At 48.1% G+C, this 16,822-nt stretch overlaps 1 long non-coding RNA gene across 1 annotated transcript; it reads right to left on the bottom strand.

Annotated features, from left to right (window-relative positions):
- Positions 1-968: 968 nt before the first annotated feature.
- On the bottom strand, positions 969-4,285 carry LOC123188603 (uncharacterized). Its single transcript, XR_006494952.1, has 2 exons — positions 3,661-4,285; positions 969-1,685 (listed from the first exon to the last, which is right to left on the bottom strand). It is a non-coding gene; the product is annotated as an uncharacterized lncRNA (long non-coding RNA).
- Positions 4,286-16,822: the final 12,537 nt, after the last annotated feature.

The following is a 16,822-nucleotide window of genomic DNA, read 5'->3' as shown; positions in this document are numbered from 1 at the left end:
TCCCGATAATAATATTAGACATATTTTTATTAATTAGATGGATAAAAAAGTACAACTTCATTTGCATGTGAATTGCAAAATAATAAACAAGAAATAAAGTATTAAATATATTTCCGTTATTTAATATTGAGGCATAGGGCTTAAACATGAAATTTAACCAGTCAAACAAAACATAAGATTAAAGTTAAAGTAATTATAATATGATTCCAATCTAAGTAGAGTATAAGTCTGTTGAAGAACAATAAGATATTTGACAAGAAAATTAAATACCATTTTTAAATGAATATACACCAAGAATTACTTTACCCCATATACAAGACATTTGGTAATTATGCCGCAAAAATATCATAGTTTTTCTACATGCTCCGAGGCTTATTTAGTTATTGAACTGATGAATTTCTTCTTTGTGTCTAAATCATCCTGAACCCCTTTTTTGTAGCTAAATTGTGAGGTGTTGTGTTTAGGTGCACATGCCACGAGTGAACTACTTTATATATGAGTTGTTGATGTCAAAAACTAAGATACGATACTGTGATTCTAATATTTGACATTTCAGAACTGTTTAACTCAAGAGCAAAATATTGTGACAACACATACAGAAAAACTATGTCTAAATCACAATAAAAACTTTCTATTATTTGTTCGTCATATGCTATATTTTTCTAAGAACAAAACAAATCTTCACTCTTATTTTTCAGCTCGACCCACTAGCGTCTGTCACCAAAGTACAAGGAGTTGGACTCGGAGTCTTTACTATGTGTGACAAAAACTGTGCGACACAAACTCCACACGTTTCTCTGTTATATTAGCCAAAGATGGAGGGTCTTTGGACAATGCTCCTAATTTATTTTTTTGTTTCTCGTGTGGCAGTGTGGAGGAGTTCTAAGGAGTTTGTTGATGATGTCATGTCTGATGATGGATCATTGGGGGGAGGTCTTGAGCCATTGGGTTAGTGAAGTGAGGTTTTCTTTTCTCCTGTTACAATGCATGGGCATTTGTGCTAGTTACTACTCCCTCCGCCCCAGAATTATTGTCGCGGGCGCAGTATAGTGGATGTTTTGCAATAAACACCTCGCAATTTTAAAAATAGTAGCAAACAAGTACATGACTCTTTCTCCTTCCTCCATCCAGCGCCCGCTCGTCGCCAGGGGGCAGAGGCCGACGCCATGGGATTCCTCCGCCGCGCTGGAGATTCTGGTGCTCGCAACCCACCCACAATCACCCACCGCCGCTCACCCGCCACCAGCTGCTCACCGATTCCGCCGTCCATCGCCGTGACCGCCAGGCGAGCTGGTCCTCGATCCACCGCGACCACTTGCCGGCGCCCAGCTGCGTGATTCCGCCGCCCACCTGCGCGACCAATCACTGCGGCGCCGCCCACCTGCACCTGCAACCCTGTCAACCTCTGCGATTCCGTCGCAATCTTTCCCTGCGCCCCGTCTCTGTTGCTGGGATACACCGATCGCCGGCCCAGCCTCTCCTTCCCTGCCGGCTCCTTCCTCGTCGGCTGTGCTGCTGAGGTGGTCTTTCCCTGCCGGCTCCTTCCTCGCCACCGACGCCTACTACTGCTGCTGCCCCGCCACTGACGCCTACTGCTACTGCTGCATCGACCACCTGCAGCTGGTATTTCTTCCTCGACCAAACGAACTCGCCCAGCCTCTGCTGCTGCTGCTAGGTAGGTAGTCCTGCAAAATTGGTAATGTTAGATTTGGAAACATTCAATCAGGAAGATTTTGTTAATTCTGGAAACATTCAATCATCTTAATTATGGAAACATTAAATCAAGAAATGAGATTTTGCTAATTTTGGAAACAATTCAACCATGTTAATTTCAGAAACAATCAATCGGACAAGATTTTGGCAACTGGAATTATTACGGCATGGATTATGGACTCTCACGATCATCATCAATGTTCAGGTTCTAAAAATGTTCAAACAGACATCATGGATTATGAACTTGAACTAGTTACAATGATTTGAATCTTGCACTAGTTGCAATGAACTTGCTATACTGAAGATCAATCCAAGAAGATGGTATCGGCTTGCCATGCTGAAAGAGAAAACAAAGCACCCAAAAAAGAAACGTTTCTTTTCTTTCATGGAAGGGGCCTGTTTCTCAGTTTGTATCGCCAATTTTTGCGAGAATCATACTGTATCCAGGAGGGGTAATGTGCTCACTGTTAGTGCACTGCTATAGCACATGCTCACCTTGTGAATTCAGCTCACACAGCCAAAATTAACTTAGTAAATTCAGTTAAAGATGCATTTAGTCAATTGATTTGCTTAATACAGTAAGCCCTTTATTTAGTCAGTAATCTTAGAGCAATTTTACTGTCATGTTTACTGAATCTATATCACAGGAGTACTATGATTTCTAAATTCGTTTCAGTCAACTTGTGTCAAATTGGTTTCAAACAATTTTCTGTCAACTTGTGAGCAGGAAAATGGCTTCAGAAAATTCAGTTAACTGAGACTACAGTGAATAATGTTTCAAACAGTTATGAGTAGAAGTGGTTAGAGCAAAGTGTTTGATAGCAGGATTAAGCTAAAATCCTGATTACAAATGACACACTGATTACAAATGACACTTTCTAAAATCCTCCACAGCCATTTTTTGAATTGTGATGATCAGTTGTGCAAGCAAGTCAAGTTTTCACTAAACTGAACATACAAACTATGGATTTTGAATCAATATGCTAACAACTCCATGATATGTTGATTCTTTGCAGGGTGCTGGTCCTGTCAAATGCAGCGGAGTTTCTACGTCTGGACTAGTACTAAAAATCATCAGGATGCAAACTTAACCGATTGAACTCTCCGAAACTTGATGTTTTCAGTTTCTAATGGACTAGGACTGGAATTGAGAAGATGAATGATGGCAGGGCAGGAATGGAGAAGATAAATGAATTGAGTGGGAGCTTCATGGAATTTTTAAATGCAAACCAGCACTAAAACTGAGTTGGATATTGACACAGTACAACTGAGTTGATCCAGACTCAAACCTGAATTTTTAAATGCAAAATATGGATGAACATTGGTGATCACCACTACACTCCATCCAATTGTATTTGTAAACCTAAATAAAGTGGGGGACGACATGGATATTGGCACAGTACATTACATACTCAAATCTATACCACCTTAGTTTGAAGAAAAAGATTGATAGATGCTTCAGAACAAAACAAAGTTAAGGAACAAAAGCAATCAGGACACACAGGAGGATATTTCGTAGCTACGACTTACATTTTCTTATTCCATTTAAACTGAGTTCAATAGTTCAAACATAGGATTCCAACATGACATCCCAATCCATGACAGAAGGGATTGTTGCATCACTGACGACCGACCGACTGAAAGATAACATGTTGTTTCTTCCTCGCGTAACCAGCTCTAATTAACCCCAGACAGAGAGACACTCGAGCTCGCGATCAAAAACACCACAGGACTCAAAGACACGACACACGACTCAGACTGACACATGAACACGACGACGCCTACATTCAGTAACATTCAATACAAATTAAGTACTGGAAGATAACAAATTCAGTAGATTCAGTAACATTTAGTGAATCACAGTGGAGTACATATGCAGAAATTGACAGCGACAGTGGCAGAAATTGACAGCGGCGAAGTAAGGGGAAGATGGGCCAGGGGAACAACCTGAGGGGAGACGAGGCATCGGGCTCGGGGGCTGGGTCGAAGAAGGGGAGCTCGAGTTACTGTGCCACCGCCACCTCCCCCCGGCGCGGCGACCAGGGATGAGGCTGTCGCCATGCACTCCAGATTGAGCACCCGGACGCGCTCCTCGCACGAGTAGAAGCGGTGCTCGGCGACAGCAGGCCTCCTGCGTCCCTCGTCCGTGGACCCGCGGCCTGCTCGTCGTCGTCCGCGAGAACCTTGGCCTCCTGGACGGCCACATCGGCAGCCGGTCTCCGTGCATCACCACCACGCACTGCCGCACCACCACAAAAATCGCATTTTCTCCTTCCTCTATGCAATCCGCGGTGAGAAAGTTGGCATTTGTGAGTGTCGACGGTGGCCAGGGTTTGTTGGGGGCTGCGAATTGGCGGGCAAATGGACTGGACGGAGGTAGGGGAAGGAGGGGGTGGCGACAAAGGTCGGCAGGGCAAGGACAGGCCGGAGTTGGCCGGGATCTGGCCGTGAACCGTGGTGGCCGACTAGGGAATGGGGAAAGTGAGACGCCGTCGCGACTCAACACTGGAGAGAGGGACGCGGGTTGTGTCGGGAAACACTGGAGAGTTTTTTTTAAATTGTCGTCACGACATGAATTTCGGGATGGAGGGAGTACTCAATGAGTTATATATATAATCATCACATAAGCTCAATGTATACACGAAACAACCCATCTACAAAGCGTAACAAAATTACAACTACCACGATCTACATTGAAGATAGCTCAACAGCATAGCAAAATAATACATTATTCTTATGCATGCATATATTCATAGTGTGATATAGACTACATGCGTAGAAAAATAATAGGTAAAGGAGGATCAGCTAGAGGGAGAGAGTTGGCTCACTGTGCTGCTGTATCCATTATGCGCAAGAGTTACAGAGTACATATAGCCGGATCACCCAACGTCTCCCATGATACACGGCACGCAGGCCAACGTAGAGAGTGGTTGTGATCCATAAGACCAGGAGTTAGTTACAACAGATTCTATACAGAGTACACGGTCATACATGCAATAGATAACGACTTAACACCCCCCCCCCCCCCCCCGCAGTCGGAACTCCGCCGGGGTGGATGTTCAGGCTAGATCTGAAGTCGTTAAAGACCGTGCTGGGGAGCCCCTTGGTGAAGACATCTGCGTACTGGGAGCCGGATGGTACATGAAGAACTCGTGCTTCGCCCAACGCAACACGGTCGCGTACAAAATGAAGATCAATTTCGACGTGTTTGGTGCGCTGGTGTTGGACGGGATTGGAAGACAAGTACGTGGCACTGATGTTGTCGCAATAGACAAGGGCAGCACGAGTAGGAGGGCACCGGAGTTCATGGAGCAGCTGGCGTAGCCAGGTAGTTTTAGCGACGCAGTTCGCGACAGCCCGATATTCAGCTTCAGCGCTGGATCGGGAGACAGTGTGCTGGCGCTTAGAAGACCAGGAAATGAGGTTAGCGCCGAGGAAGACACAAAAGCCAGAGGTGGATTTGCGCGTGTCTAGACAACCGGCCCAATCGGCGTCGGAGTAAGCTATGAGATCATGAGATGGTGACTTGTAGAACTGGAGACCGTAGTGAGAGGTGCCCTTAAGGTAACGTAGAATGCGTTTCACCAGCTGGAAGTGAGCGGTTCGTGGAGCATGCATGAAGAGGCACGCGTGTTGGACAACATAGGAAATGTCGGGGCGGGTGATGGTGAGGTACTGGAGGGCGCCAGCAAGACTACGGTACAGGGTGGGGTTGGAGAGGGGTTCGCCATCGTGGATGGAGAGTTTGGCTTTTGTGTCAACGGGAGTAGAAATGGGGTTGCAGTGAAGCATGTTGGCGCGGTCCAAAATCTCAAGGACGTATTGTTGCTGGGAGAGAAAGAGACCGGACTGATTGCGTGTGACATTGACGCCAAGAAAGTGAAGAATATCGCCCAAGTCTGACATGGCAAACTCATGTTTAAGGGAAGAAATGATGGAGTGGAGTGTGGGTGTAGTGTTGGCGGTGAGGATGATGTCATCTACATAGAGGAGAAGGTAGGCGACCGAGGAGCCGTTGCGATAAATAAAAAGAGAAGAGTCACACTTGGAGGTAACAAAACCGAGTGATACTATGAAGTGCTGAAAGCGCAAGAACCAGGTCCGGGGGGGCTGTTTTAACCCATAGAGAGATTTCTTGAGAAGGCATACGTGGTTGGGAAAGGATGGGTCAACAAACCTGGTCGGTTGATGACAGTAGACGGTCTCGCCAAGATCGCCATGAAGGAACGCGTTCTTGACATCAAGTTGATGGATGGGCCAAGAATGCGCGGTGGCGATGCTGAGGACGACGCGAACTGTGGCCGGTTTGACAACCGGACTGAAAGTCTCCGTGTAGTCGACCCCTTCTTGTTGAGTGAATCCAAGAAGGACCCAACGTGCCTTGTACCGAGCCAGTGTGCCGTCAGGGTGGAATTTGTGGCGAAAGATCCACTTTCCGATGACCACGTTAACACCTGCAGGACAAGGAACCAAGCTCCATGTTTCGTTCGTTAGCAAAGCATTAAATTCCTCAAGCATTGCGTCATGCCAATGATGATCCTTGAGAGCAGTTTTATAAGAAGAGGGAAGGGGAGAAATAGCCGAAGTAGTCGCGAGGGAGAAGAGGCGGCATGGTTGAGCGAATCCCCGTTTGGCCCTGGTGGTCATTTTATGTGAGTTAACGGGAGGGGCGACGGGAATTACTGGGCGACGAGGTGGGCTAGGAGTGGTGGGCACAGGGTGCGAGGAATATGTGGTGGGGCTCGGTGTTGGTGCGGAAGTGGGACTCGGAGCAGGCTGGGCAGTTGATCCGAGGTTGGGAGGTGTGGTCATCCGGGGGGAAGCCGGATTGGGCGGAGCGGACGAATCAGGCGAGGGCGCAGGGTGGGTGTGGGTCAGGGGGGCCGATCCTGTCGGCTCGGTGGTGGGGTGGGGGGACGCGTGGAGCGGTGGCGATGGAGGGGCTGGGTGCGAGGCGGATTGCGTGGAAGTGCGGGCGTCCGAGGTAGCTGGCGTGGTGGGGATCCCGGAGGGGATTGGGCGCAGGATGGTGGCAGGTACGGGATCTGCTGCGGGAGGTGCGCCTGTGACCAGTGGTGTGTAGGGAAAAATTGCCTCGTCAAAAATAACGTGTCGGGAGATACTTACACGGCGAGATGCGAGATCAAAGCATCGGTATCCTTTGTGTTCGAGTGGGTAGCCAAGGAACACGCAACGTGTAGAGCGAGGGGCTAATTTGTGCGGGCTGGTGGCGTACAAGTTGGGAAAGTAGAGGCATCCAAAGACACGGAGATGATTGTACCGGGGATGAACATCGGTAAGGAGAAAGAAAGGAGTATAAGGTGCGGTCTTGGTGCTCGGGCGGCGATTGAGGAGATGTGTGGTGGTGTGGAGGGCCTCGACCCAAAAGGGGGGTGGTAGGTGGGCATGGAGAAGTAGTGTACGAATGACGTCATTAGTGGTGCGAAGCATGCGCTCGGCCTTGCCATTTTGCGGGGAAGTGTGAGGGCAAGAGAGGCGATATATGATACCATTGGCAGAGAAGAAAGAGCGAAGGGAAGTGTTAATGAATTCGCCGCCATTGTCACATTGCATGCACTTGATGAGAGTGTGAAATTGAGTAAGTATGTAGGTGAAGAAATGTTGCAAGACAGAGGATGTCTCAGATTTATGACGCAGAGGAAAAGTCCAAGAATAATGTGAATAATCATCTAGAATGACGAGGTAATATTTATAACCAGAAAAACTCACAACCGGGGAGGTCCACAAATCACAATGAACAAGTTGGAAAGGGGCACTAGTACAACTGTTGGAGGAAGAAAAAGAGAGACGAGGCTGCTTGCCAAGTTGACATGTCGTACAAGGAGACCGAGCAGCATTATTACAATCAGGTAGGAAATCTTCGGAGATAGCCGCTAGAGGAGCCTTCCCGGGGTGGCCGAGGCGCTGGTGCCACAGATCGCCAGAAGAGGTGAAGAAGGTGGCGCCACGGACGGAGTTATTGCCATAAAACGGGTAAAGAGGGCCGGTGCTACTGGACGTCATGATGGGTGTCCTGGTTGGAAGTGCCTTCACAGAGAAACCAAGAGGGTTAAATTCCACAGAAACATTGTTGTCAGTAGAAAGTTTGCGAACAGAGATAAGATCCGTGACAATATTGGGGCAGACAACAACATCATTAAGAGAAAGATTGGTGGGGGAAAGGGTGGTTGAGCCACTGCCAATGATAGGAAGATGATCAACATTGCCGACAATAATACTAGAAGAATTATGCTTTGGAAAAGAACGAAACGTAGAGAGGTTATCAGGGCTGCCGGTGACGTGAGTGGCCGCACCAGAGTCGAGGATCCAGTCAGCGCCATGTTGGGGAAGAGGCTGCTGGCTGTAGGCCTGCTGGAACAGGGCGGCGTGATCCCATGAAGGTGCGCCAGGCTGGTACGACGAGGATGGTGCAGACGGACTAGACAACATCGGCGGATACGCCTGGGAGTGGACGCCAGAGCATGGGCCGAGCACGCCGGCGGCGTTGGGCGGGATCCAGCCGGAGCGAGGCGCGGGGAGGGCCATGCTATACGAAGCAAAGTAGCCGGTCCACGGCGACGGCTGAGACGCGGCAGGGCCACGACCACCCGAGTCAGAGCGGCCACGACCGCGACCGCCGTTGCGTCCGCGGCCATGCCCGCGGTCACCACCGCGGTTGCCACCAGAGCCGCGGCCCGTTGAGGGGGCGCGGTCACCACGATCGTTGCCAGGGCCGCCGCGGTCACCGCGGTCGGTGGAGTTGGAGCCGCCGGAGATGGTGAGCACGGCGGAGGCAGCCTCGGTCGCCCGCAGGTTGATGTTGTACTCAGTAAGATCCAAGCGGGAGCGAGCGACGTGGAACGGCGACAGGGGCACCGTGTCGCCGAGGATGGTGCAGATGGTGTCGAAGTGGGCGTCCAAGCCATGAAGGAGCTGCATGGTGAGATCGTGGTCATCGACGGCGTGGCCGGTGTCCGCGAGGCCATCCGCAAGGGACTTGAGAGGTCGCCTTGTTTGAGATTCCGGAACTGGCGGGTCAGGTGAAGGTATTGGGCACCCTGGTTCGCCAGAAAATAGTCCCGGATGCGGCGCCAGGCGGTGAACACATTGACGGCGCCGCCCATGACGAGCTCGAGGATGGAGTCGGCAAGGGTGAAGTAGAGCCAGAGAGTAAGGCGATGGTCGACGGCGAGCCAGACAGCATCAGGGTTGGGAGGAGGAGGGCAATCCACGTGATCTTGCACGTGGTACTGCATGAGAACGCAGTAGAAGAAAGTGTGCCACTTGATGTAGTTGTTGTCGGCCAGATCGAGTTTGAATTTGATGTGGTTTGAGATGTGGTCGTTGTGGAAGGAGAGGCGGAGGGAATCGGTAGGTGGGTCGACGGGAGGCGGGAGGGAGACGGTGACATCAGAGGAAAGGGCAGCGGTGGTGCTCGGAGAGAGGGAGGAGGAGGTCCCAGGGGAGGAGGATGAGTGGGGAATGGCCGGAGAGGGGTGCTCGCCGAAAATGTTCTCGAAATCCATGGCGATTGATACCAAGCTAGAGGGAGAGACTTGGCTCACTGTGCTGTTGTATCCATTATGCGCAAGAGTTACAGAGTACATATAGCCGGATCACCCAACGTCTCCCATGATACACGGCACGCAGGCCAACGTGGAGAGTGGTTGTGATCCATAAGACCAGGAGTTAGTTACAACAGATTCTATACAGAGTACACGGTCATACATGCAAGAGATAACGACTTAACAGGATCAACATGTAACTTGTCTGGTATATTTGATGAAGATCGTCGCACTCATAATCCTGATAATTCTATCGTCATGCTCCGAGCAATCTATCGTAAACAAAAGAATCCAAATAAATAACCATGCCATATAAAGGAATCAAAAGAAAAAAACAAATATGGCAAGGCTAACAAAATCAATATAGTTGGGCTTAATATATAATATAGTTTCTAGCGGTAATATAAGGAGACAGGCGAAAGAATCAACTCAAAAGAGTCAATGGATGATGAATGGTTGATATATAAGATTATGTTGGGGATAGTATAGAACATGATCAAAAGTTTATGGATAATAACATGAATATTGTTCTACAAATTGTATATGACAGAGGTGTCCATTTGCAAAAAGAATGAATTGAATAGGAGTACTATAATGCAAGTTATAGCGAAATGAGGTATGCATTGAATTTGAATTCAAATGGGTCAAAAAGTATTTGAATATGATTATACAGAATATGTTCAGTAAGTATTTGGTTCATGTGCTCATTGGCAAAAAGAATCAATTGAATAGGATATACGGTTTGCGGGATATGATCGAATGAAGATTCAAATTTGAATTAGAATTGGTCAAATTTGAAAAGTTTGAACAAATGAAATATTGATTCTTCAGGATAGTAGAGGTCATTATGAAGATGTAGGAAAAAGAATCAATCAATTTGGATATACGGATTGAAAGTTGTGGCTAACAAAAATTGGGCTAAAATCTGTAAATTTATTGAACGGTTGCTGCAGCTGCTGTGCGGTTGTCACGTGGCAACACAGGATTTTCCAATACCTTTTTGGTGGAAAATAAAATAAGGCCGCACAATGAGTTGTGCCACATTGGCTGGAGCTCAGGTACGGCCGCAGAACTCACCGCAGGTGGAGAAGACGGCGGTGGTGACTTCGGGAGCCCGTGATGTGTGGCTGGAGCACGGTGGTGGCGGTGTGTTTCGGGGCGAGCTCCATTTGCTCGACTCTGGAAGCACCTGTGGACTATTGAGAGGTGAGAGAGGTAGAGAACAAGGAGATCAGGATGGATGAAAAGGAGGGCCAAGGGTCCGATGGAGTCGCCGTAATAGCTCACCGGAGTTGGGTGCGGTGGAGGATGTGTTAAGGTCGGTGAGCAAAATATCGGTGCAGATCTGGAGTAGGGATTTGGGGATCGGACAAGGAGATCGCTGGATTCTACGGTGTCCTCGGGAAAAGAATTCTATGAGACCAGGTCTCACGCGAGACCCATCCTAATGGATGACACATGGCATTCACAAATCACAAAGCATCTATGTCAGGACCCCGACTCAATGTCACATCGATCTAGCCTGTAACACCTCATATCACTTTGCGGCCTCACGCACGGTATTCCCACGGGTGTCGCCTTACCTTTGCCCGGGACCGTTTGCGCCTTTTGGCTCACGTATATGATGATGTCGCTAGCATCCATATGATAAGGAGCCCGGGCTGACATGACTAGTCGTAAACCCAAAGTGGCACAGACTTACAGGGACAGGCATCCATGACCCAGCATCGAACGTGTCGGTCATCAGCAAGTGGGTCCGGGCTGTAGCACTGGGCTAGCAGGACTCCGGTAAACCGGGCTGTAGCGGGCTAACAGGACTCCGGTACTCAATGCGTGACATTTCCCCGAAGGGACAGACACTGGAACGAAGAAGGACACATGCCGGCCAGCCTAAGTGTTCCGGAGCAGTAGCAAGCTACCATGGCTCAATGAAAACACTAGGAGACATTTCCCGGTAAGGGAGGCTACTAAAGATAAACAACTAGATAGTCAGATCCCACACATACCAAGCATTTCAGTAACATACACGCAATATGCTCGATATGTGCAAATACAACATGGCATCACAACATGACTCTACAACTCAAGTATTTATTCATTAGGCTCCGAGGAGCGAGATATTACAAACATAGGTCTCATGACCCAACATTCAGAGCATACAAATCAAAACACAAGCGGAAGCTATCATGTCTGAGTACAGACATCTATAAATGAAAAAGGCTGAGAAGCCTGACTATCTACCAAATCCTGCTGAGGCACAAGATCGTAGCTGAGGTAACAAGCTAAACGTCGAAGTCCACGTGGAACTACTAGTGAGACCGAAGTCTCTCTGCAAAAACATAAAATAGGAAAACGTGAGTACAAATGTACCCAGCAAGACTTACATTAGAACTAACTACATATGCATCATTATCAACAAAGGGGATGGTGGAGTTTAACTGCAGCAAGCCAGCTTTGACTTGGTGGCTAACCTAAACTACGACTGCAAGTAACTCTTTTGAGGTGGCGCACACGAGTCCACATATTCACCATATCAATACACCACTATGGATCCGCTCCCATCTCCCTACGAGAACGCCATCCATAGCACTCACGCTTATCTTGCGCATTTTAAAGTATCCACTTTCACTTGTCTATGAACTGATATAAGCAACCCAGAAGTCCTTTTCCGCGGACACGGCTATTCGAATAGATGATGTTAACCCTGCAGGGGTGTACTTCTTCATACATGTTTCCACCACTTAGCGTCTGCACACGACATGTGCTCGGCAGACTTCAAGCGAAAGCCGACGTGGGTGTAGACCACGACCTACCTAAACACTCAAGTCTCTAGTCCAGGTTTATCGCCTATTCGGGTTCCATCCATGAGGAGATCCGGCCGAAGTTTCGCTCACAGCCCCAAACAATGTGAACAGGGTTCCGTGACACCAAACGGGCGCCCGGTATACCCGGCCACGTGCCTACCGCATCACAGCCCACCCCTACGGTCAGCGCTGTCCACGGCCTCCAGCATACTACAAACACCAGAAACTACTTGCAACTCCTGGACAGAGGACAAGGGTGAATAAGAAGTCAAGCGGGGTCATATTTCAGGGCCCAATGTATGGTAGTAGCTGAATCATGGATCACAAACACAGAACTCAGTTCCTGAGGACGGCTTCAATGAGACAACCCACCATGTACTCCTACATGGCCTCTCACCGATACCTTTTACCAAATCGTGTTCACACACTTAGCTCACACATAGTAGGACATGTTCACACACCTCTGATTCATCCCCGATGAATCAAACCTGACTCAACTCTAAGCAGTAGCAGGCATGACAAACAAACATGAATGAGTAGGCACAACAGGGCTCAAACAACTCCTACTCATACTAGTGGGTTTCATCTATTTACTGTGGCAATGACAGGTCATGCAAAGGATAAAGGGGTTCAGCTACCGCAGCAAGTAACAGATGAATCGTTGGTGTCCTAATGCAGTAAAAGAGAGCAGGAGCGAGAGAGTGGGATTGTATCGGAATGAACAAGCGGGTTTTGCTTGCCTGGCACTTCTGAAGATAACATTGAGTCTTCATCAGTGTCAATGATCACATCGTCAGTACAACGTCTACCGAGGGGGAACAACACCAGCAAACATAGAAGAAACACGATCAATGCAATGCACAATATGATGCATGCTATGACATGGCAATATGAATGTGTTTTGGGCTAATGCACCTAGCTATGATTTAAATGAAGTTGGTTTGAATACATGATTCAAAATCCAACTCCATATATGATTATTTAAATGCCCTTTATTTGTTTTGTCCAAAACAGAGGACAAATATTGTTCAAACATGCATGAAAATGGTACAGATGGATTCCTTGAATTTTTCTGATAATTTTTCATATATAAATTATTTAATTTGGAGTTACGGTTGAATTTCTATGATTTTTAGAAGTTTTGGACATTTTCTGAAAATAATAAATCATTTAAGATTTATTTAAATTCCAGAAAGGAATTATTGCTTCAGCATGACCTCATAGTGACGTCAGCAGGTCAACGGGCGGCCCAGGTCAAACCTGACGTGTGGGGTCCACACGTAAGTGACACAACTAACTAACTGTGTTAACTAGTGTTAGGTTAAGCACTAATCTAGGTTAATTAGCACTAACTAAACCTAACTAATAACTAACAGGGATGGGTCCACATGTCAGCGACTAAGTGGGTTAACTAAAAGTTAGTTAGCGCTAAGCTAAAATCAGCAGGGCTCTGGGCCCACCTGTTAGTGACACAGGGATTAATTAGCAGGGTCATTAGCCCCTAACGACGGCGCCACGTCAGCACGTCGGAGACCAGCTGACGGCGACCACAGAACACGGCGGGGGCACGCCGGACTTGCGCTAGGGGCGTCGGATTGGCGCGCTGAGGGCACCAGGGCATAGCCCTCGCTCTTGCGCATCCAGAGAGCCAAATGGGAGGGGTTGGGGTGGATCGAGCTCGCCGGAGTCGAGCTCGTGGCGGCGGCCGGCGTTCGGGAGCAGCCGAGTATGGTGCTAGAGGGCACGGGAGGCGGAGCTACTGGTAGCTGCAGGTTCGTGGAGGCGCGCTGAGCACACTGGTGTGCTCAGATACGGGCTGTAGTGCCCATGGCCTCGTCTGCACCATCACCGGCGGCGAGGAGCTCGCGGCTTTGGTGGAAAAGGCGGCTGGAGGAGGAGAACTTCGGCGGGGAGAGAGGGGTTCGGAGCGGGGGCTCACTGTGAGGTTGCAGAGCAGGTCGGCGTGCTCGGGGAGGTGGCGGAGACGGCAAATCGACAGACGGCGTCCGGCGGCCGTGCGTGGAGAAGACGGGTCGCTGGTGAGGCAGCAGGGCATCCGATGATGCGTGTCTCAACGGAGAGGTAGCAGGGAACTAGGCGGAGCCGATGGACTCTCTAGTAGGGCGAAACGACGGTGGTGGCTGCGGTGGTAGTGGACGGCGGCGGCGGCAGCGGTCGGGCGAGAGAGGGAGAGATCCAGGGAAGGGGGTGAGAGCGCGGGAGAGTGAGGGAGAGAGGCAGGGAGGTGCGTGGCGCCATCTAGACGCGTCGGCGAGAAGGCGGCAAGCAGGACGTGGCCCTGCGCGTGCTGGCGTGCGGCGAGCACACGCCTCGCGTCCTTCTGGCGCGAGGTGGGAGACGACTGGCACTATGGGCCAGTGGGCTGCACAGTGCTGGGCCAGCTGGGGCGCCAGATGGGCTGCAGGTGAGTTAGGTAGGTTTCCGTTCTTTTTTTTATTATCTGCTATCTGTTTTTAGTTAATATTCTGCCACTATTTTGAATTCAAACAAATTCAAACAATGTCAAAAACTCCTCTGAATATTTTTATTTGCTAGATGGACTTTTCCAAAAGCTCATAAAATATTTCAGGGGCATTTGAAATTATATTCTAATTATATGAATATAATTCAAATTCAAATAGCTAATGATTTAAATTCAAAGTCCCAAAAATAAATCCTTAAAAATGTTCAATATTTTGGTTGGGACCAGAACCCTTGCCAAAAATTATCAAACATTTAAGAAGAGCATTTTGGAACAATGAATGAGATTTTAGGGTTTTTGCCCTTCTTTTATTTAGGGTTTTGAGGCTTCCAAATTTCCCCAGTTCAAGTTCAAAAATTTAAACATGATGCAAACACTAGGCAGCACCAGAAGCTAGGGATGTGACAACTCACCCCCACTAAACAAGAATCTCGTCCCGAGATTCAAGCGTAGGGTAAGGTGAAGGGGGAACGCAAACTAGCACAATCTTCACGATCTAGTTGCACTTCAAATGAACGTTGATTCGTTCACCATCATTATCTTGATGTCTTGTTCCGAGAACTCTAACCAACATGGCAACGAGAGGAGAAGGGAACTTTAGAAGGATCAATCTTCTCGAAGGTCGAACAATTCAGGATTAACTCTCGGATTGAGACATAGCAACATCTCTCGAGCTGAGACACGAAGCACACATCCATAGGAATGGAGTGAAGCAGATGACGAAGGTTCACTAGGTAGACAACAATTTCACGCTTAAGAAGGTGGTAATCGGTTGTCAGCGCAGCGAGGAGTTGAGTTGCCATGATACCACAACGAGGCATCTTAGGGATGGAGACTCGTGGATATATCCCCTTAAGTGGCAAAAATAATTACCTTTGATTCAGAGATCATTGAAACTCTTTAAACCAGCCTAAGGCAATTCTCGAGCGATCGTTTGGAGGGGGTCGGTAGAATGGCATACTCGGACTTGGATGATGTGGATTACCTTGTTGAAGACAACGTAATGGATGAATTTGCTTACCACCGGGAATGGAAGAGACCCATGGTAGAATGGCACATTGGCGGTGCAAGCTGGGAACAAAATGCAAATGCTGGGAATGATTCTGATAACTGGGGAAGAACCCAACAATAGAGAGTGAATTCACTGTTTGAAAAGTCATAGCATTGCCGAGGAAACTGAGAGCATCCCAGTTAGTGTCGATGATAACACCTAGCGCTTGTGCGTGCTCTCAAGAACTCGAGCATTTCCATAATCATCAAGGTTTTACCAACATCCATGTCAAGGGTGCTGACAACACAACATACTACCATGATGACTAGCGATGGACGATGCAGATGCAAAGGAGGATAACACTTTCTCAGATTTCACCCTTGGCGGGGCCAAGGAAATAAAATCTGGATGATCGACCGAGAGACATTTAGCACTCCGCTTCTAATGTTCTCCTTGATGTGCTAGTGTAACCCATTCATAGAAATGGTCTGGTATCTAGAACATCAAGTAAAGGTCGGACTTCGGAAACACTAAAATCATAAGGCATAGCTAGGGGGTAAATCCTACGAAGTCCTTATGGGGAGGTGGCCAACTTCCTCAAACAAGATACTATAATAATAGGTCTACCGGATGGGTGTGTTGGCCACGACATCCACCTTACCGGTTATCGAGAGACCAATATTATAGTTCTTGGGAAATGTTCCAACCATCACATCTGCCTGAGATTCAGATCTGGTTGGTGTCAGGATATTCCAGACTCATCGAGTCTAGGAAGAAAAATGAAAGTTTGCAACACAAATCGACGAGATGACGTTGCGAGATTCTCGGGAAATGAACTACGATAGTAAGCTCCAAAACATGAGCTGGTTCTGCTACAAACATGTGAACATGTTGTCCCAGACAAGCATGACCACAAAGTAGTCTTATAATAAAACACTACCGAGTTCAGGAGGGGGAACCATCAGCGAGGATATCGAAGTTTTGTACAAATCCGTCTGGTACCTTCGGGACTAGCACTTAGAACTTATTAACCTTGAACAAATCAATCAGTGGCTTGGTGTGCTAGGGACACATATAGAATGGAGGTTGCAAGTCTCTGAATCACATAATACTTCGCACGTATGCATGACTGATTTGGGATGATTCCAAAGGAAACAACATTGACTTTCTCGAATCCACGGCGGCAACTTGCATCAAATGCACATGAACTAGAGGAAGTCACTTCTTACATCCGAACATATGCTTCATGAGCTAGCATGAACAAATG

Source organism: Triticum aestivum, chromosome 2A, assembly GCF_018294505.1.
Source record: "Triticum aestivum cultivar Chinese Spring chromosome 2A, IWGSC CS RefSeq v2.1, whole genome shotgun sequence".
Lineage (NCBI taxonomy): Eukaryota > Viridiplantae > Streptophyta > Magnoliopsida > Poales > Poaceae > Triticum > Triticum aestivum.
Note: the sequence above shows the minus strand (reverse complement) of the source record. Positions and strands in the feature narration are given on the sequence as shown.